This window comes from Leuresthes tenuis, unplaced genomic scaffold (genome assembly GCF_036924035.1).
Source record: "Leuresthes tenuis unplaced genomic scaffold, fLeuTen1.0.hap1 SCAF_34, whole genome shotgun sequence".
NCBI classification, from domain to species: domain Eukaryota; kingdom Metazoa; phylum Chordata; class Actinopteri; order Atheriniformes; family Atherinopsidae; genus Leuresthes; species Leuresthes tenuis.
In genome coordinates, this window is record NW_027325388.1 from 434,499 (window position 1) to 455,494 (window position 20,996).

Genomic DNA, 20,996 nt, shown 5'->3' on the forward strand with positions numbered 1-20,996 from the left:
CACAACCTGGCCTGAGGCAGACATACAGTAAACGTGGTTTCCACTTAACTTTGGAGGACAATAAAACTCCCCTGACGTCACTACTGATGAACATAAGTTCCCATATTCTGAGAGAAATATCTTTGCTCTAGGACGGAAATAGCATGCAAAACTTTACTACGTGAATCACAGTCGGCAAGCGTTTCTTCACTACACAGAGCAGGAAAAATGTGTGAGTGTGTTTGTGCTATCACCCATTAGTGGAGGCTCCGCTGCCGCGTGACGTCCAGAACCTGCCTCCCACCCTCAGTCAGCCTTTTGCCCAATTTCTTTGGTTGCCCGCTCATCACGTCATCTGTCTTTGGTTGATAGTTGATTGTTCTTCTAACTTTCCTCCTAAATTTCATCACTTTTCAGCTGTGGACAGTCCTTCTTCCAGTGTCCAGTCTGGCCACAGTAAAAACAAATATTCGGATCATAGCTCTGATCCCACACGTCCACGTCTTCGACTTCGGCCTCGTCCTCTGTTTACACCAACTGCGTAATACATGGTCATGGCTGCCAAATGCAGCTCCTTTTCACACTTGTCCCTTTTGGTTGTCTTACGCGTCTCAACTTGGTTATGAGCATGGCGAGCATATCGGCGAACGTCAGCCAAACGAGGACCCTCACACCATCCCACGTAAATGTTCTTTACTTCAGTGGCGACATCTGGCATATTTTCTTCTGAGGAGATAAGAGGCTTTAATAATAATATCTTGAAAGAGAGAACAACACAGTACAGAATACAGAGTTGCTCTGACCACTGAAGCAAAAACACACAGTTATATTGCCCGCTCATCACGTCATCTGTCTTTGGTTGATAGTTGATTGTTCTTCTAACTTTCCTCCTAAATTTCATCACTTTTCAGCTGTGGACAGTCCTTCTTCCAGTGTCCAGTCTGGCCACAGTAAAAACAAATATTCGGATCATAGCTCTGATCCCACACGTCCACGTCTTCGACTTCGGCCTCGTCCTCTGTTTACACCAACTGCGTAATACATGGTCATGGCTGCCAAATGCAGCTCCTTTTCACACTTGTCCCTTTTGGTTGTCTTACGCGTCTCAACTTGGTTATGAGCATGGCGAGCATATCGGCGAACGTCAGCCAAACGAGGACCCTCACACCATCCCACGTAAATGTTCTTTACTTCAGTGGCGACATCTGGCATGAGGCCTTTAATTATTGCATTGCATGCAATACTCTCCCATGGTCCTGATTCATTACCCAAATCCCTTGGTCTCTGATGACCGCTGTGCTTGCTGACTTCCTCAAGGAGGCGGTGTACAAAATCATCAGTCCCTTCACCGGGTTTCTGTTTGCAGGTGTAAATGTGGGACATATTGATTTTGGTTGGAAATTGAGTGGTGATGGCTTGACACAGTCTTTGGTTGGCTGCTTCATATTGAGCGTTATCATTATGTCCTCGTTCACTGTTGGTAGGTCGCAAATCCAGTTGTAGCATACTGGCCTCTATTTTGCAGAGGTCGGACGGTTTGAACTTTTTTGCCAATATGCGATGCAATTCAACCCCAGTCGGGCAGAATTGTGCGCAGAAATCTCGCAACTCGTCAGCAAAATGGGGTCCAGAAATCTCTGGATCTGGTAAGCATTGTTATGCTTCCATGATGTCAGTCTCAGTCCAGGGTCGATAAACCAGTAATGGTCCAGTGGGAACTGCAACTTTAACCATAGGCATGGTTTGAATCTGGTTTTGTTTTTTCTCACGTTTAGATCTCTGAAGTCCAGATTGTGGGTAAAGGATTTTTGTCACTTGCGTTAAAAGTTCTTGGGCAGGTACGCTGGAGAACCAAACGTCTTCCTTTTCCTCATCATCAGACCTATGTAGCTGATGTTGTGAGAATGATGGAATTTCTTCCCGAGGGAGGATGGAAGAAGTCCCTTCTTCCCGAGAGCCAGAGGCTTGTGGCAGGGCTGGCTGTTGTTGTTGCAGGCGTCGTGGAGGGCAGGAGTCCAGGTCTGGATCCGGCTAAATTATTATCATCATTCCGTCATGGCATTTGTTTAACATTTTCCTTTCTTTCTCTTAATACACTTTATTTTTTCCAAAATTCTATACCTTTCTTACTTCTTATTTAAACTTAATTTTCTTTTTTTTTGCTTCATCTCTTTCTCATATTTGCAAAACTTTTCTTCTAATTTTCTTATTTCTAACATACTAAAAGAACCTTCTGGTGGAAAACCTCTGGACCATATGTCTTTTTCATTTCATCATGCTTAGGTCCCCCGGTAGGGTCAAAAGTCTGAGACCTACTGTTTCCAATTCTCAGACTTGGAATGGGGAAATATATTCCTTCACTCAAAGGACGTCTCCAATGAGGACCTTAATCTGTACTCACACTTCTTCGGAGTACTTCACACTTCTTCGGACTGCTTCAAAAGTTTCACTTACCCATGAAATCTCTGTCTCACTAATGACACAACCGGGAAACCCTCTTTTATTCAAATAAAAACTAAAAAGCAGTCCTATCGTCTCAGACTATCATATTTCAAAAATGATCCCAGCGCTGGTATTCAAGAAAAGGACCTGCCAGTCCTCTCTCTCAGAAAAGCCCTTGGAGGTATGAGGCTGGAACAGCTACTTCAGTCCAGGCTGGCCATGCACTGCGATCCGGTCCAGAGACACCAGTCGAGGGATCCTGTTCGTGACGCCAAAATTGTGGTGGAAATTTAGTAACGCACAGAGTCAGTTATTTTCTTCTGAGGAGATAAGAGGCTTTAATAATAATACCTTGAAAGAGAGAACAACACAGTACAGAATACAGAGTTGCTCTGACCACTGAAGCAAAAACACACAGTTATATTGCCCGCTCATCACGTCATCTGTCTTTGGTTGATAGTTGATTGTTCTTCTAACTTTCCTCCCCAACCATCAGTTTAGGTTACCCAAAAGGAGTGTATTGCTCCATCACAAGTATGCTTCTTTCATATACAGGGTAATATGAAGAATTTTATGCCTGAAACCTATTAAGACATGCAAAAATATGAAGGACAAAGCAGTTTTAACTTGGTTTGAGTGAAGGAATTCATTTTATAACAAAATCTGAAATTGTGTAGAACTCGTGAAAATAAGCTTATTCTCGGATTCCTAAAGGTTCAGTGTTGTTCTTTCCTATCCTGCAAAGTACAACGTTCTTTTTTGTTTAAAGCTATTTAGACATGGATAAATATGAAGGACAAAGCAGTTTTAACTTGGTTTGAGTGAAGGAATTAATTTTATATCAAAATCCGGAATTGTGTAGAACTCGTGAAAAGAAGCTTACTTGTTGCGACTGTGCCAATGTTCGAAGCTGGAGTGCAAAGTTGTTGCTTGAATGGTGCTCGCTGGAGCGTGCGGTAGTGTAAAGTTATACCATTTAAAAGGGCTGAAGAGTGCTCAGTGCAGCGGGTGGGCCGAGGTGCAAAGTGACACTATGGCCATAAAAAGAACACCGCTACAAGTGCGCATTGTGCCAGGAAGGGCCCTCGGACGTGAACCAGTGGACAGTTATCGCTTCTCGGCCTTTTGGCTGAGATCAAGTGTAGTATCTGTTCTTATCAGTTTAATGTCTGATGTGTCCTCTATGCGAGGACTACATATTAAATGGATTTGTATCAATAGGAGTTGAAAAAGGAGCTTGCTCCGTTCACTCCAAGCATCGACCCGGTACTGTAGTGCCCCTGGGAACGGTGCGCTCTCCTCTGCTCTTGTGAAAAAGCAAACAGCGGTGCAGGATGGAGGTTTCAGGGAGCCCAAGATGAAACTTTCTTTTAGTCTGCTGAGAAAAGAGAGTGAATGCGAAGTAGACTTTAACACGGCTCTGGGAGCGAGCCGAGTGCGGGCTAACCAGGCGAATTGCTTGAAAGAAACGCGACACCGAATGAGCGGTCAGAACAAAGCCTCAATACGGTGTTCCTGTGGTGTTTTTATAAAATGCGGTGAAAAAAAAGGTGTGAATGCCCCATAGAAAACTAAAAGGTGGAGCGGAAGTGTTCGGCTGCAAGAAGGTGTGAATGTCCGACTATATTTGGTGAAAAGCAGGTGAAGCAAGGTCTGAATGCCCAACCTTACATCATCAAAAGCGAGATCAGAGGTTTTTGGCTGCAAGAAGGCCATAGTTTGCCAAAAGTGGGTAAGGTGCGAATGACCGACTAAATATCAACAAAAGGGGGGGCGGAGGTCTTCGGATGCAAGTGGGTGTGAATATCCCACCATAGAAGTATGGTGGAGAGGAAGCTGTGAATGGCCGACCATAGTTTGCAAAAAGCGGGTGAGAAAAGGTGCGAATGTCCAACCATACATGATCAAAACAGGGAGCGGAGGTGTTTGGCTGCGACAAGGTGTGAATGTCCACCCATAATTAATGAAAAGTGGGCAACAAGTAGGTTCGAATGCCATACCATACATCATCAAAAGCAGGAGTGGATGTGTTCGGCTACAAGAAGGTTTGAATGTCCGAGCATAGTTTGTAAAAAGCTGGTAAGAAAAGGTTCGAATGCCTGAACATACATCATCAAAAGCAGGACTGGATGTGTTCGGCTACAAGAAGGTTTGAATATCCGACCATAGTTGGTAAAAAGTGGGTATGAAAAGGTTCGAATGCCCAAGTTCGGCTGAAAAAAACTGTGTTCGGCTGCAAAAAGGTGTGAATGTTTGACTAAAGTTTGTAAGACAAGGTTCGAATGCCTGACAATGTATGATCAAAAGCGGGAGCGGAGGTGTTCAGCTGCAAGAAGGTCTAAATGTCCATCATTAATTGCTAGAAAACATGAAAGAAAATTTTCGAAAATCAATCTGCACATGATCATAAGTGGGAGAGGAGGTGTTCAGCTGCAAGAAGGTGTGAATGTCCTACCATAATTGCTGAAAAATGTGTTAGAAACGGTAAGAATGCCGGACCATACATCATCAAAAGCTAGAGAGGTGGTGTTCGGCTGCAAGTAGGTGTGAATGTCTGACTAAAGTTCAAATATATTAACAAAAGCGGGAGGAGAGGTCTTCGGATGAGTGGTTGAGAATTTCCAACCATAATCTATAAAATGCGGTGAAAAAAAAGGTGTGATAGAAACCTAAAAGGTGGAGCGGAAGTGTTCGGCTGCAAGAAGGTGTGAATGTCCGTCTATAGTTGGTGAAAAGCAGGAAAAGCAAGGTCTGAATGCCCAATCTTACATCATCAAAAGCGAGATCAGAGGTGTTTGGCTGCAAGAAAACGGGTAAGGTGTGAATGACCGACTAAATATCAACAAAAGTGGGGGCGGAGGTCTTCGGATGCAAGTGGGTGTGAATATCCCACCATACAAGTATGGTGGAGAGGAAGCTGTGAATGTCCGACCATGGTTTGTAAAACGCGGGTAAGACAAGGTGCGAATGTCCGACAATGTATGATCAAAAGAGGGAGCGGAGGTGTTCGGCTGCAAGGTCTGAATTTGCTGTGAATGTCCAACCATAATTTGTAAACACCGTTGAAGAAAAGCCTCGAAAGCCCGACTATACACCATCAAAAGCGGGAGCAGAGGTGTTCAGCTGCAAGAAGGTCTGAATGTCCACCAATAATTACTGAAAAATGGGTAAGAAGAGGTGTGAATGCCCAACTATACATCATCACAAGCAGAAGTGGATGTGTTCGGCCACAAGAAGGTTTGAATGTCCGACCATAGTTTGTAAAAGGCGGGTAAGAAAAGGTTTGAATGCCCGAACATACACAATCAAAAGAGGGAGCGGAGGTGTTTCGCTGCAAGAAGGTGTGAATGTCCGAGCATAGTTGGTAAAAAGCGGGTAAGAAAAGGTTAAAATACCCGACTCTACACAATCAATAGCGGGAGCGGAGTTGTTCGGCTAAAAGAAGGTGTGAAAGTCCGACCATGGTTTGTAAAAAGCGGGTAAGAAAAGGTTCGAATGCAAAAATATACACCATCAAAAGCGGAAGCCGAGGTGTTCGGCTGCAAGTAGGTCTGAATGTCCACCCATAATTAATGAAAAGCGGGCAACAAGTAGGTTCGAATGCCCAACCATACATCATCAAAAGCAGGAGTGGATGTGTTCGGCTACAAGAAGGTTTGAATGTCCGAGCATAGTTTGTAAAAAGCGGGTAAGAAAAGGTTCGAATGCCTTAACATACATCATCAAAAGCAGGACTGGATGTGTTCGGCTACAAGAAGGTTTGAATGTCCGACCATAGTTGGTAAAAAGTGGGTATGAAAAGGTTCGAATGCCCAAAATCGGCTGAAAAAAACTGTGTTCGGCTGCAAAAAGGTGTGAATGTTTGACTAAAGTTTGTAAGACAAGGTTCGAATGCCTGACAATGTATGATCAAAAGCGGGAGCGGAGGTATTCAGCTGCAAGAAGGTCTAAATGTCCATCATTAATTGCTAGAAAACATGAAAGAAAATTTTCGAAAATCAATCTGCATATGATCATAAGTGGGAGAGGAGGTGTTCAGCTGCAAGAAGGTGTGAATGTCCTACCATAATTGCTGAAAAATGTGTTAGAAACGGTAGGAATGCCGGACCATACATCATCAAAAGCTAGAGAGGTGGTGTTCGGCTGCAAGTAGGTGTGAATGTCTGACTAAAGTTCAAATATATTAACAAAAGCGGGAGGAGAGCTCTTCGGATGAGTGGTTGAGAATTTCCAACCGTAATCTATAAAATGCGGTGAAAAAAAAGGTGTGATAGAAACCTAAAAGGTGGAGCGGAAGTGTTCGGCTGCAAGAAGGTGTGAATGTCCGTCTATAGTTGGTGAAAAGCAGGAAAAGCAAGGTCTGAATGCCCAATCTTACATCATCAAAAGCGAGATCAGAGGTGTTTGGCTGCAAGAAAACGGGTTAGGTGTGAATGACCGACTAAATATCAACAAAAGTGGGGGCGGAGGTCTTCGGATGCAAGTGGGTGTGAATATCCCACCATACAAGTATGGTGGAGAGGAAGCTGTGAATGTCCGACCATGGTTTGTAAAACGCGGGTAAGACAAGGTGCGAATGTCCGACAATGTATGATCAAAAGAGGGAGCGGAGGTGTTCGGCTGCAAGGTCTGAATTTCCAACCATAATTTGTAAACACCGTTGAAGAAAAGCCTCCAAAGCCCGACTATACACCATCAAAAGCGGGAGCAGAGGTGTTCAGCTGCAAGAAGGTCTGAATGTCCACCAATAATTACTGAAAAATGGGTAAGAAAAGGTGTGAATGCCCAACTATACATCATCAAAAGCAGAAGTGGATGTGTTCGGCCACAAGAAGGTTTGAATGTCCGACCATAGTTTGTAAAAGGCGGGTAAGAAAAGGTTTGAATGCCCGAACATACACAATCAAAAGAGGGAGCGGAGGTGTTTCGATGCAAGAAGGTGTGAATGTCCGAGCATAGTTTGTAAAAAGTGGGTAAGAAAAGGTTCGAATGCCCGAACATACACCATCAAAAGAGGGAGCGGAGGTGTTCCGCTGCAAGAAGGTGTGAATGTCCGAGCATAGTTTGTAAAAAGCGGGTAAGAAAAGGTTCGAATGCCCGAACATACACCATCAAAAGAGGGAGCGGAGGTGTTCCGCTGTAAGAAGGTGTGAATGTCCAACCATAGTTGGTAAAAAGCGGGTAAGAAAAGGTTAAAATAACCGACTCTACACAATCAATAGCGGGAGCGGAGTTGTTCGGCTAAAAGAAGGTGTGAAAGTCCGACCATGGTTTGTAAAAAGCGGGTAAGAAAAGGTTCGAATGCAAAAATATACACCATCAAAAGCGGAAGCCGAGGTGTTCGGCTGCAAGTAGGTCTGAATGTCCACCCATAATTAATGAAAAGCGGGCAACAAGTAGGTTCGAATGCCCAACCATACATCAACAAAAGCAGGAGTGGATGTGTTTGGCTACAAGAAGGTTTGAATGTCCGAGCATAGTTTGCAAAAAGCGGGTAAGAAAAGGTGCGAATGCCCGACAATGTATGATCAAAAGAGGGAGTGGAGGTTTTCGGCTACAAGAAGGTTTGAATGTCCAACCATAGTTTGTAAAAAGCGGGTAAGAAAAGGTGCGAATTCCCGAACATACACCATCAAAAGAGGGAGCGGAGGTGTTCCGCTGTAAGATGGTGCGAATGTCCGACCATAGTTGGTAAAAAGCGGGTAAGAAAAGGTTCGAATGCCCGAATATATACCATCATAAGCGGAAGCGGAGGTGTTCGGCTGCAAGAAGGTGTGAACGTCCGACCAAAGTTTGTAAAAAGCAGTTAAGAAAAGGTTCGAATATCCAACCAAACATAATCAAAAGTGGGAGCAGAGCTGTTCGACTGCAAGTAGGTGTGAATTTCCACCCATAATTCCTGAAAAATGGGTAAGAAAAGGTGCGAATGCCCAACCATACATCATCAAAAGAAGAAGTGGATGTGTTCTGCTACAAGAAGGTTTGAATGTCCGACCATAGCTTGTAAAAAGTGGGTAAGAAAAAGTTCGAATGCTCGAACATACACCATCAAAATTGGAAGCGGAGGTGTTCCGCTGTAAGACGGTGTGAATGTCCGACCATAATTGGTAAAAAGCGGGTAAGAAAAGGTTAAAATACTCGACTGTACACAATCAATAGCGGGAGCGGAGTTGTTCGGCTACAAGAAGGTGTGAAAGTCCGACCATGGTTTGTAAAACGCGGGTAAGACAAGGTGCGAATGCCCGACAATGTATGATCAAAAGAGGGAGCGGAGGTGTTCGGCTGCAAGGTCTGAATTTCCAACCATAATTTGTAAACACTGTTGAAGAAAAGCCTCGAAAGCCCGACTATACACCATCAAAAGCGGGAGCAGAGGTGTTCAGCTGCAAGAAGGTCTGAATGTCCACCAATAATTACTGAGAAATGGATAAGAAAAGGTGTGAATGCCCAACTATACATCATCACAAGCAGAGGTGGATGTGTTCGGCCACAAGAAGGTTTGAATGTCCGACCATAGTTTGTAAAAGGCGGGTAAGAAAAGGTTTGAATGCCCGAACATACACAATCAAAAGAGGGAGCGGAGGTGTTTCGCTGCAAGAAGGTGTGAATGTCCGACCATAGTTTGTAAAAAGTGGGTAAGAAAAGGTTCGAATGCCAGAACATACACCATCAAAAGAGGGAGCGGAGGTTTTCCGCTGTAAGAAGGTGTGAATGTCCGACCATAGTTGGTAAAAAGCGGGTAAGAAAAGGTTAAAATACCCGACTCTACACAATGAATAGCGGGAGCGGAGTTGTTCGGCTAAAAGAAGGTGTGAAAGTCCGACCATGGTTTGTAAAAAGCCGGTAAGAAAAGGTTCGAATGCAAAAATACACACCATCAAAAGCGGAAGCCGAGGTGTTCGGCTGCAAGTAGGTGTGAATGTCCACCCATAATTAATGAAAAGCGGGCAAGAAGTAGGTTCGAATGCCCAACCATACATCAACAAAAGCAGGAGTGGATGTGTTTGGCTACAAGAAGGTTTGAATGTCCGAGCATAGTTTGTAAAAAGCGGGTAAGAAAAGGTGCGAATGCCCGACAATGTATGATCAAAAGAGGGAGTGGAGATTTTCAGCTACAAGAAGGTTTGAATGTCCGACCATAGTTTGTAAAAAGCGGGTAAGAAAAGGTGCGAATGCCCGAAAATACACCATCAAAAGAGGGAGTGGAGGTGTTCCGCTGTAAGATGGTGCGAATGTCCGACCATAGTTGGTAAAAAGCGGGTAAGAAAAGGTTCGAATGCCCGAATATATACCATCAAAAGCGGAAGCGGAGGTGTTCGGCTGCAAGAAGGTGTGAACGTCCGACCAAAGTTTGTAAAAAGCAGGTAAGAAAAGGTTCGAATATCCAACCAAACGTAATCAAAAGTGGGAGCAGAGCTGTTCGACTGCAAGTAGGTGTGAATGTCCACCCATAATTCCTGAAAAATGGGTAAGAAAAGGTGCGAATGCCCAACCATACATCATCAAAAGAAGAAGTGGATGTGTTCTGCTACAAGAAGGTTTGAATGTCCGACCATAGTTTGTAAAAAGTGGGTAAGAAAAAGTTCGAATGCCCGAACATACACCATCAAAAGAGGGAGAGGAGGTGTTCCGCTGTAAGACGGTGTGAAAGTCCGACCATAATTGGTAAAAAGCGGGTAAGAAAAGGTTAAAATACCCGACTCTACACAATCAATAGCGGGAGCGGAGTTGTTCGGCTACAAGAAGGTGTGAAAGTCCGACCATGGTTTGTAAAACACAGGTAAGACAAGGTGCGAATGCCCGACAATGTATGATCAAAAGAGGGAGCGGAGGTGTTCGGCTGCAAGGTCTGAATTTCCAACCAATAATTACTGAAAAATGGGTAAGAAAAGGTGTGAATGCCCAACTATACATCATAAAAAGCAGAAGTGGATGTGTGCGGCTGCAAGAAGGTGTGAATGTCCGAGCATAGTTTGTAAAAAGTGGGTAAGAAAAGGTTCGAATGCCAAAATATGCACCATCAAAAACGGAAGCCGAGGTGTTCGGCTGCAAGTAGGTGTGAATGTCAGATCATAATTTGCAAAAAGCTGATGAGAAAGGTGTGAATGACCGACAATAATTACTGAAAAATGTGTTAGAAAAGGTAAGAATGCCGGACTATTCATCATCAAAAGCAGAGAAGAGGTGTTCGGATGCAAGAAGCTGTGAATGTCCAGCCATAATTACTCAAAAACGGGTAAGAAAAGGTAGTATTGCCAGACCATAAATGATCAAAACAGGGAGCGGAGGTGTTCCGCTGTAAGAAGGTGTGAATGTCCGACCATAATTGGTAAAAAGCGGGTAAGAAAAGGTTAAAATACCCGACTGTACACAATCAATAGCGGGAGCGGAGTGGTTTGGCTACTAAAAGGTGTGAAAGTCCGACCATACATCCTCAAAAGCAGAACTGGATGTGTTCGGCTACAAGAAGGTTTGAATGTCTGACCATAGTTTGTAAAAAGCGGGTAAGAAAAGGTTCGAATGCCCAAACATACACCATCAAAAGAGGGAGCGGAGGTGTTCCGCCATAAGAAGGTGTGAATGTCCGACCGTAGTTGGTAAAAAGCGGGTAAGAAAAAGTTCGAATGGCCAACCATACATCATCAAAAGCAGGACTGGATGTGTTCGGCTACAAGGTTTGAATGTCCGAGCATAGTTTGTTAAAAGCGGGTAAGAAAAGGTTCGAATGCCCGAACATACACCATCAAAAGAGGGAGCGGAGGTGTTCCGCCATAAGAAGGTGTGAATGTCCGACCGTAGTTGGTAAAAAGCGGGTAAGAAAAGGTTAAAATGGCCGTCTGTACACAATCAATAGCGGGAAGGGATGTGTTCGGCTACAAGAAGGTGTGAAAGTCCGACCATGTTTTGTAAAAAGCGGTTAAGAAAAGGTGTGAATGCCCGACAATGTATGATCAAAAGAGGGAGCGGAGGTTTTCGGCTGCAAGAAGGTCTGAATGTCCAACCATAATTTGTAAAAACCGGGGAAGAAAAGGCTCGGAAGCCCGACTATACACCATCAAAAGCGGGAGCAGAGGTGTTCAGCTGCAAGAAGGTCTCAATGTCCATCAATAATTGCTAAAAAACATGAAAGAAAATTTTCGAATATCAAACCGCACATGATCATATGCGGGAGAGGAGGTGTTCAGCTGCAAGAAGGTGTGAATGTCCACCCATAATTCCTGAAAAATGGGTAAAAAAAGGTGCGAATGCCCAACCATACATCATCAAAAGCAGGTGTGAATGTCAGATCATAATTTGCAAAAACCTGATGAGAAATGGTGAGAATGCCCGACTATACACCATCAAATGCGGGAGCGGAGGTGTTCGGCTGTGAGTAGGTGTGAATGTCCGACCATACTTGCTGAAAAATATGACAAAGCAGTTTTCACTTGGTTTGAGTGAAGGATTTCCTAAAGGTTTAGTGTTGTTCTTTGGTATACTGCAAAGTAATACTTTCTATTTTGTTGAAACCGATTAAGTTAAAACTGCTTTGTCCTTCATATTTATCCATGTAATAATAGCTTTAAACAAAAAAGAATGTTGTACTTTGCAGGATAGGAAAGAACAACACTAAACCTTTAGGAATCCGAGAATAATCTTCTTTTCACGAGTTCTACACAATTTCGGATTTTGATATAAAATGAATTCCTTCACTCAAACCAAGTTAAAACTGCTTTGTCCTTCATATTTATTCATGTCTAAATAGCTTTAAACAAAAAAGAACGTTGTACTTTGCAGGATAGGAAAGAACAACTCTAAACCTTTTCAGGAATCCGAGAATAAGCGTCGATTGACGAGTTCTACACAATTTCGGATTTTGATATAAAATGAATTCGTTCACTCAAACCAAGTTAAAACTGCTTTTGTCCTTCATATTTATCCATGTCTGAATAGGTTTCAACAAAAAAGAAAGTATTACTTTGCAGTATACCAAAGAACAACACTAAACCTTTAGGAATCCGAGAATAAGCTTCTTTTCACCAGTTCTACACAATTTTGGATTTTGATATAAAATGAATTCCTTCACTCAAACCAAGTTAAAACTGCTTTGTCCTTCATATTTATCCATGTCTGAATGGGTTTCAACAAAATAGAAAGTATTACTTTGCAGTATACCAAAGAACAACACTAAACCTTTAGGAATCCGAGAATAAGCTTCTTTTCACCAGTTCTACACAATTTTGGATTTTGATATAAAATGAATTCCTTCACTCAAACCAAGTTAAAACTGCTTTGTCCTTCATATTTATCCATGTCTGAATGGGTTTCAACAAAATAGAAAGTATTACTTTGCAGTATACCAAAGAACAACACTAAACCTTTAGGAATCCGAGAATAAGCTTCTTTTCACCAGTTCTACACAATTTTGGATTTTGATATAAAATGAATTCCTTCACTCAAACCAAGTTAAAACTGCTTTGTCCTTCATATTTATCCATGTCTGAATCGGTTTCAACAAAATAGAAAGTATTACTTTGCAGTATACCAAAGAACAACACTAAACCTTTAGGAATCCGAGAATAAACTTATTTCCACGAGTTCTACACAATTTCGGATTTTGATATAAAATGAATTCCTTCACTCAAACCAAGTGAAAACTGCTTTGTCATATTTTTCAGCAAGTATGGTCGGACATTCACACCTACTCACAGCCGAACACCTCCGCTCCCGCATTTGATGGTGTATAGTCGGGCATTCTCACCATTTCTCATCAGGTTTTTGCAAATTATGATCTGACATTCACACCTGCTTTTGATGTTGTATGGTTGGGCATTCGCACCTTTTTTTACCCATTTTTCAGGAATTATGGGTGGACATTCACACCATCTTGCAGCTGAACACCTCCTCTCCCGCATATGATCATGTGCGGTTTGATATTCGAAAATTTTCTTTCATGTTTTCTAGCAATTATTGATGGACATTGAGACCTTCTTGCAGCTGAACACCTCTGCTCCCGCTTTTGATGGTGTATAGTCGGGCTTTCGAGCCTTTTCTTCCCCGGTTTTTACAAATTATGGTTGGACATTCAGACCTTCTTGCAGCCGAAAACCTCCGCTCCCTCTTTTGATCATACATTGTCGGGCATTCGCACCTTTTCTTAACCACTTTTTACAAAACATGGTTGGACTTTCACACTTTCTTGTAGCCGAACACATCCCTTCCCGCTATTGATTGTGTACAGTCGGGTATTTTAACCTTTTCTTACCCGCTTTTTACCAACTACGGTCGGACATTCACACCTTCTTATGGCGGAACACCTCCGCTCCCTCTTTTGATGGTGTAGGTTCGGGCATTCGAACCTTTTCTTACCCGCTTTTTACAAACTATGCTCGGACATTCAAACCTTCTTGTAGCCGAACACATCCAGTCCTGCTTTTGATGATGTATGGTTGGGCATTCGCACCTTTTTTTTTACCCATTTTTGAGGAATTATGGGTGGACATTCACACCTTCTTGCAGCTGAACACCTCCTCTCCCACTTATGATCATGTGCGGTTGGATATTCGAACATTTTTTTTCATGTTTTCTAGCAATTATTGATGGACATTCAGACCTTCTTGCAGCTGAACACCTCCACTCCCGCTTTTGATGGTGTATAGTGGGGCTTCCGTGCCTTTTCTTCCCCGGTTTTTACAAATTATGGTTGGACATTTAGACCTTCTTGCAGCCGAAAACCTCCGTTCCCTCTTTTGATCATACATTGTCCGGCATTCGCACCTTTTCTTACCCGCTTTTTACAAACCATGGTCGGACTTTCACACCTTTTAGTAGCCAAACAACTCCGCTCCCGCTATTGATTGTGTACAGTCGGGTATTTTAACCTTTTCTTACCCGCTTTTTACCAATTATGGTGGGACATTCACACCTTCTTACAGCGGAACACCTCCACTCCCTGTTTTGATCATTTATGGTCTGGCAATACTACCTTTTCTTACCCGTTTTTGAGTTATTATGGCTGGACATTCACAGCTTCTTGCAGCCGAACACCTCTTCTCCCGCTTTTGATGATGACTGGTCCGGCATTCTTACCTTTTCTAACACATTTTTCAGCAATTATTGTTGGTCATTCACACCTTTCTCATCAGCTTTTTACAAATTATGATCTGACATTCACACCTACTTGCAGCCGAACACCTCGGCTTCCGCTTTTGATGGTGTATATTTTGGCATTCGAACCTTTTCTTACCCGCTTTTTACAAACCATGGTCGGACTTTCATACCTTCTTTTAGCCGAACAACTCCGCTCCCGCTATTGATTGTGTAGAGTTGGGTATTTTAGCCTTTTCTTACCCGCTTTTTACAAACTATGGTCGGACATTCACACCTTCTTACAGCGGAACACCTCCGCTCCCTCTTTTGATGGTGTATGTTCTGGCATTCGAACCTTTTCTTACCCACTTTTTACAAACTATGCTCGGACATTCACACCTTCTTGCAGTGAAACACCTCCGCTCCCTCTTTTGATTGTGTATGTTCGGGCATTCGAACCTTTTCTTACCCGCCTTTTACAAACTATGGTCGGACATTCAAACCTTCTTGTGGCCGAACACATCCACTTCTGCTTGTGATGATGTATAGTTGGGCATTCACACCTTTTCTTACCCATTTTTCAGTAATTATTGGTGGACATTCAGACCTTCTTGCAGCTGAACACCTCCGCTCCCGCTTTTGATGGTGTATAGTCGGGCTTTCGAGCCTTTTCTTCAACGGTGTTTACAAATTATGGTTGGAAATTCAGACCTTGCAGCCGAAACACTCCGCTCCCTCTTTTGATCATACATTGTCGGGCATTCGCACCTTGTCTTACCCGCTTTTTACAAACCATGGTCGGACTTTCACACCTTCTTGTAGCCGAACAACTCCGCTCCCGCTATTGATTGTGTACAGTCCAGTTTTTTAACCTTTTCTTACCCGCTTTTTACCAACTATGGTCGGACATTCGCAGCATCTTACAGCGGAACACCTCCGCTCCCTCTTTTGATGGTGTATGTTCGGGCATTCGAACTTTTTCTTACCCGCTTTTTAAAAACTATGGTCGGACATTCAAACCTTCTTGTAGCAGAACACATCCACTTCTTCTTTTGATGATGTATGGTTGGGCATTCGCACCTTTTCTTACCCATTTTTCAGGAATTATGGGTGGATATTCACACCTACTTGCAGTCGAACAGCTCTGCTCCCACTTTTGATTATGTTTGGTTGGATATTCAAACCTTTTCTTAACTGCTTTTTACAAACTTTGGTCGGACGTTCACACCTTCTTGCAGCCGAACATCTCCGCTTCCGCTTTTGATGGTATATATTCGGGCATTCGAACCTTTTCTTACCCACTTTTTACCAACTATGGTCGGACATTCACACCGTCTTTCAAGTGTAACACCTCCGCTCCCTCTTTTGATGGTGTATGTTCGGGCATTCGCACCTTTTCTTAACCGCTTTTTACAAACTATGGTCGTACATTCAAACCTTGTAGCCGAAAACCTCCACTCCCTCTTTTGATCATACTTTGTCGGGCATTCGCACCTTTTCTTACCCGCTTTTTACAAACTATGCTCGGACATTCAAACCTTCTTGTAGCCAAACACATCCACTCCTGCTTTTGTTGATGTATGGTTGGGCATTCGAACCTACTTGTTGCCCGCTTTTCATTAATTATGGGTGGACATTCACACCTTGTCACAGCCAAACACCTCCGCTCCCTGTTTTGATCATGTATGGTTGGACATTCGCACCTTTTCTCACCCGCTTTTTGCAAACTATGGTCGGCCATTCACAGCTTCCTCTCCACCATACTTGTATGGTGGGATATTCACACCCACTTGCATCCGAAGATCTCCGCCCCCACTTTTGTTGATATTTAGTCGGTCATTCACACCTTACCCGTTTTCTTGCCGCCAAACACCTCTGATCTCGCTTTTGATGATGTAAGATTGGGCATTCAGACCTTGCTTTTCCTGCTTTTCACCAACTATAGATGGACATTCACACCTTCTTGCAGCCGAACACTTCCGCTCCACCTTTTAGGTTTCTATCACACCTTTTTTTTCACCGCATTTTATAGATTATTGTTGGAAATTCTCAACCACTCATCCGAAGACCTCTCCTCCCGCTTTTGTTAATATATTTGAACTTTAGTCAGACATTCACACCTACTTGTAGCCGAACACCACCTCTCTAGCTTTTGATGAGGTATGGTCCGGGATTCTTACCGTTTCTAACACATTTTTCAGCAATTATGGTAGGATATTCACACCTTCTTGCAGCTGAACACCTCCTCTCCCACTTATGATCATGTGCGGATTGATTTTCGAAAATTTTCTTTCATGTTTTCTAGCAATTAATTATGGACATTTAGACCTTCTTGCAGCTGAACACCTCCGCTCCCGCTTTTGATCATACATTGTCAGGCATTCGCACCTTGTCTTACCCGCTTTTTACAAACTTTAGTCGAACATTCACACCTTTTTGCAGCCGAACACAGTTTTTTGCAGCCGAATTTGGGCATTCGCACCTTTTCATACCCACTTTTTACCAACTATGGTCGGACATTCACACCGTCTTACAGCGGAACACCTCCGCTCCCTCTTTTGATGGTGTATGTTCGGGCATTCGAACCTTTTCTTACCCGCTTTTTACAAACTATGCTCGGACATTCAAACATTCTTGTAGCCAAACACATCCACTCCTGCTTTTGATGATGTATGGTATGGCATTCGAACCTACTTGTTGCCCGCTTTTCATTAATTATGGGTGGACATTCACACCTTGTCGCAGCCAAACACCCTGTTTCGATCATGTATGGTTGGACATTCGCACCTTTTCTCACCCGCTTTTTGCAAACTATGGTCGGCCATTCACAGCTTCCTCTCCACCATACTTGTATGGTGGGATATTCACACCCACTTGCATCCGAAGACCTCCGCCCCCACTTTTGTTGATATTTAGTCGGTCATTCGCACCTTACCCGCTTTTGGCAAACTATGGCCTTCTTGCAGCCAAAAACCTCTGATCTCGCTTTTGATGATGTAAGGTTGGGCATTCAGACCTTGCTTCACCTGCTTTTCACCAAATATAGTCGGACATTCACACCTTCTTGCAGCCGAACACTTCCGCTCCACCTTTTAGTTTTCTATGGGGCATTCACACCTTTATTTTCACCGCATTTTATAAAAACACCACAGGAACACCGTATTGAGGCTTTGTTCTGACCGCTCATTCGGTGTCGCGTTTCTTTCAAGCATTTCTCCTGGTTAGCCCGCACTCGGCTCGCTCCCAGAGCCGTGTTAAAGTCTACTTCGCATTCACTCTCTTTTCTCAGCAGACTAAAAGAAACTTCCATCCTGCACCGCTGTTAGCTTTTTCACAAGAGCAGAGGAGAGCGCACCGTTCCCAGCGGCACTGCAGTACCGGGTCGATGCTTGGAGTGAACGGAGCAAGCTCCTTTTTCAACTCCTATTGATAAAAATCCATTTAATATGTAGTCCTTGCATAGACATATCACATATTAAACTGATAAGTACAGATGGATTATGTGCAATTAGTAAAGAGAGTAGAGGACGATCTCTCTCGTTGGAAGTCCTTACCTATATCACTTATGGGGAGAGTTACAACCATTAAAATGATGATACTACCAAAAGTTAACTATTTGTTCTCAATGATCCCCATAAAACCATCTGCTACTTGGTTTAAGTCACTAGATTCATGCATCTCCAAATTTCTGTGGAAAAACAAACCACCACGTATTAGTTTAAAAACCCTACAGAAGACCAAGGACAGTGGTGGATTAGATTTACCTCATTTTCAGCACTATTCCTTAGCCAATAGGTTACAATATATATCAAAATGGTTTAAACCTTGTTGTTGTCACAGTTCCCAGAGACGTTGTAATCGTTGAGGATTCTATATTCACCCCCTCATTAGAGGCACGTGTTGCAGATTGATGACACTGAATCTTCTTCTCTGTTCATTGCTGGCATCATTCCCAGCATCGTAAGTGTTCGTGGCATTGTTAGCCTCTTCTTCTGGATCTTGATATCGAGCATCCTTTTGTATTTCTGGTTTGTAAGTCCTCTCTCTTCGTTCACCGGAGTCTTCGTCTCTTTGTCCTTGAGTTTGGTGATTTTTTCTTCTTTTGATGCCTTGACACAGTGTGACAGGTGATACCACATGGGAGATCCTTTAACTTGGACTGCTGTCCCTGTGCTGCGAAATGGCTGTGCTGCTCAAATGGTCTCTCCTTCATCATATACACAGTTATTTATACATCACCTTCCACCATGAAGCGTTGTCCCTTTTTGTTTCTCTCTTTGTTCTTAAAATGCTGTTATAAATGTCTAAACCAATCCATTAAACTAGATCATTTTGGCAGTAAAGCGATCTACAATGTGCTTGGTCGCAAAGCTGCTCATCTGTGGTAAACAGCTCTTCAGAAAGGCATTCTTCAATTGATTTCACTCATTTTATGTAATAATTTTGTGATTTCCTACAAAACTACACTTCTTCTCCCATCTGTCTGAGTATTTAATATTGTCTGGGTCCCGTTAAAACATGTATTTTTCCCATCTAATTCCTTGTTTGCTTTAAAACAAGTATTCCCCATTTTCTATCCCTTCAGTAGCCAACCAGTTTGTATGGAGTACACTGGAGCAACTTGACTGATCAGTAAAACACTGCTTTTGTTGTCACCGCAAGGCTTCCCCCGTCGGTTGTTTCACTGAGACACTACTGAGTAACTACAACTCAACACAGTTTATACACATAACATTCATATACATACTAACAAACAAACAAACAATAATTTATCGCAATTTTCTCATCTCTGTTTGAACGTACACCCAGGTAAATATTCCTGTAGTCTTCTCATACCGACTATGGACCCATTCATTGTTTAACTTCACTGTTTTGCAAATCCTAATTGAATATTACACATTGACATTGAACTTTACTGGATAAGCAGGTCTTCATTGCATTCAGCAGCCTATATGTGAGCATTTATGTGTAAGCTGTTCTTCTTTGCATTTATCAGCAGCAAGCAATTCTTCACTGCACATGCATATGTAAATAGTAAAACAATTCCAATGTGTTAGCGAAACCTTCTATATCACAGTGGTTTCTAAGGTCTATTTTAAGTTCTTTGCCATCAGTGAGATGACATTGTTTACAAAGTGTGTCAAATTATCACTGAAGATCTTTTCAGGAATTTCAAATCTAGAAATGAGTTATTTTACGCGTGATTTTGCTACTGAGAGTGCATCTGCTTGTGCACATGGAAATATTTCAGACCATTTGGTAAAAACCTCTGTTGTCACTGAGCAGAATCGTTTCCCTTAACATTAATTTAGTTCAATGAAATCTACAAAATAATGAAATAATGAAATCCAAACAAATATGTTGAAAAAGATACACTGGCTTAGGGAATTATCTTCGTTTTGGTCTTAGATTGCCCTGTGGAATGTATTTTGCACATATTTGACCTGCTAGACAAAACTTTATTCATTTATTTATTCTAAAAAAATGTTTTTAATAATTAGTAAAACCATATGCTGTAAAAACCTTGTTCATTATTGCTTCCATCCCTCCTGTTGAGACATGACATGGTCCGTGGCTCAATACTGCAGCATATTTAAACAAATTCTTTGGCAGTATGGTTTTCCTTCCGGTCATTCATACGAGTCTATTGTAGATGGCAATTGAATAACATCTAATAATGCTAAAATATTTGTAGTTTATACATTTAGCTGTGGATGTCAACATACCTGTTTTTCCAATGCTGTGTTAACACATGTACAGTTGAGAAGGCATACTGACTGTCAGTGTAAACATTAACAACCTTTTTGTTATTTAATTTACAAGCTTCAGTTAAAGCTACCAATTCGACTGCTTGAACAGAGTAATTTTTTGGTAGTGGTTGTTTTAAGAAAACTTCAGTTTCTGTTACTACTGCAAATCCTGTAGCATTTGTGCCATCAGGGTTTTTTGCTTGACCTGTTGAATAAATATAGTTATTTCTGCATTTTCATAACGTATATCAGTTAAGTCTGGCCTGGGTAAAACACTGATGGTTATTTCTGACATGCAATCATGAGGCTTTCCATCTGTGGGGTAGGTAGCAGTGTGGATGGATTAAGTGTAGCACATCTCTCGACAACAAGGTGTGGCTGTGAAAGAAGAACTGTTATGTAGGAGAGATGTCTGGTAAAGATATTTTGTTAAGTAACCATATCACAGCCACTGCATGAGGTACCTTAAGTGTTAATGGGTGAAATAACACCATTATTGTTGATGCCTGCACTGCCAATGGCTTCTGGCCATTGATTCAAAAGTACGATCTTGTCCCTGTTTCCCCCTTTCAGTGGACACTTGCCCCTAATTACCGCAATTCAGCAGGGGGTCTTTCATTAGGAGTACTGGACTCCCCCGTGCACGGTTTCAGCTCCGACCCTGGAAAGCGGAAAAAACGTTGAGATCTGGTTTGAGGACCCAATTGTTGAGAAAAGTCTCTCAATGAGACTCAGAGTTGCTGGAGTCAGTTAATG

The 20,996-nt window shown here is 42.5% G+C and overlaps 1 non-coding gene and 1 pseudogene across 1 annotated transcript; one reads left to right on the top strand and one right to left on the bottom strand.

The window, feature by feature from the left end:
* The first annotated feature begins 3,530 nt into the window (after positions 1–3,530).
* Positions 3,531–3,721, top strand: LOC140285316 (U2 spliceosomal RNA). Its single transcript, XR_011910409.1, has one exon. It is a non-coding gene; the product is annotated as a U2 spliceosomal RNA (small nuclear RNA).
* Positions 3,722–17,834: 14,113 nt separating this feature from the next.
* Positions 17,835–18,011, bottom strand: LOC140285228 (U2 spliceosomal RNA; annotated as a pseudogene).
* Positions 18,012–20,996: the final 2,985 nt, after the last annotated feature.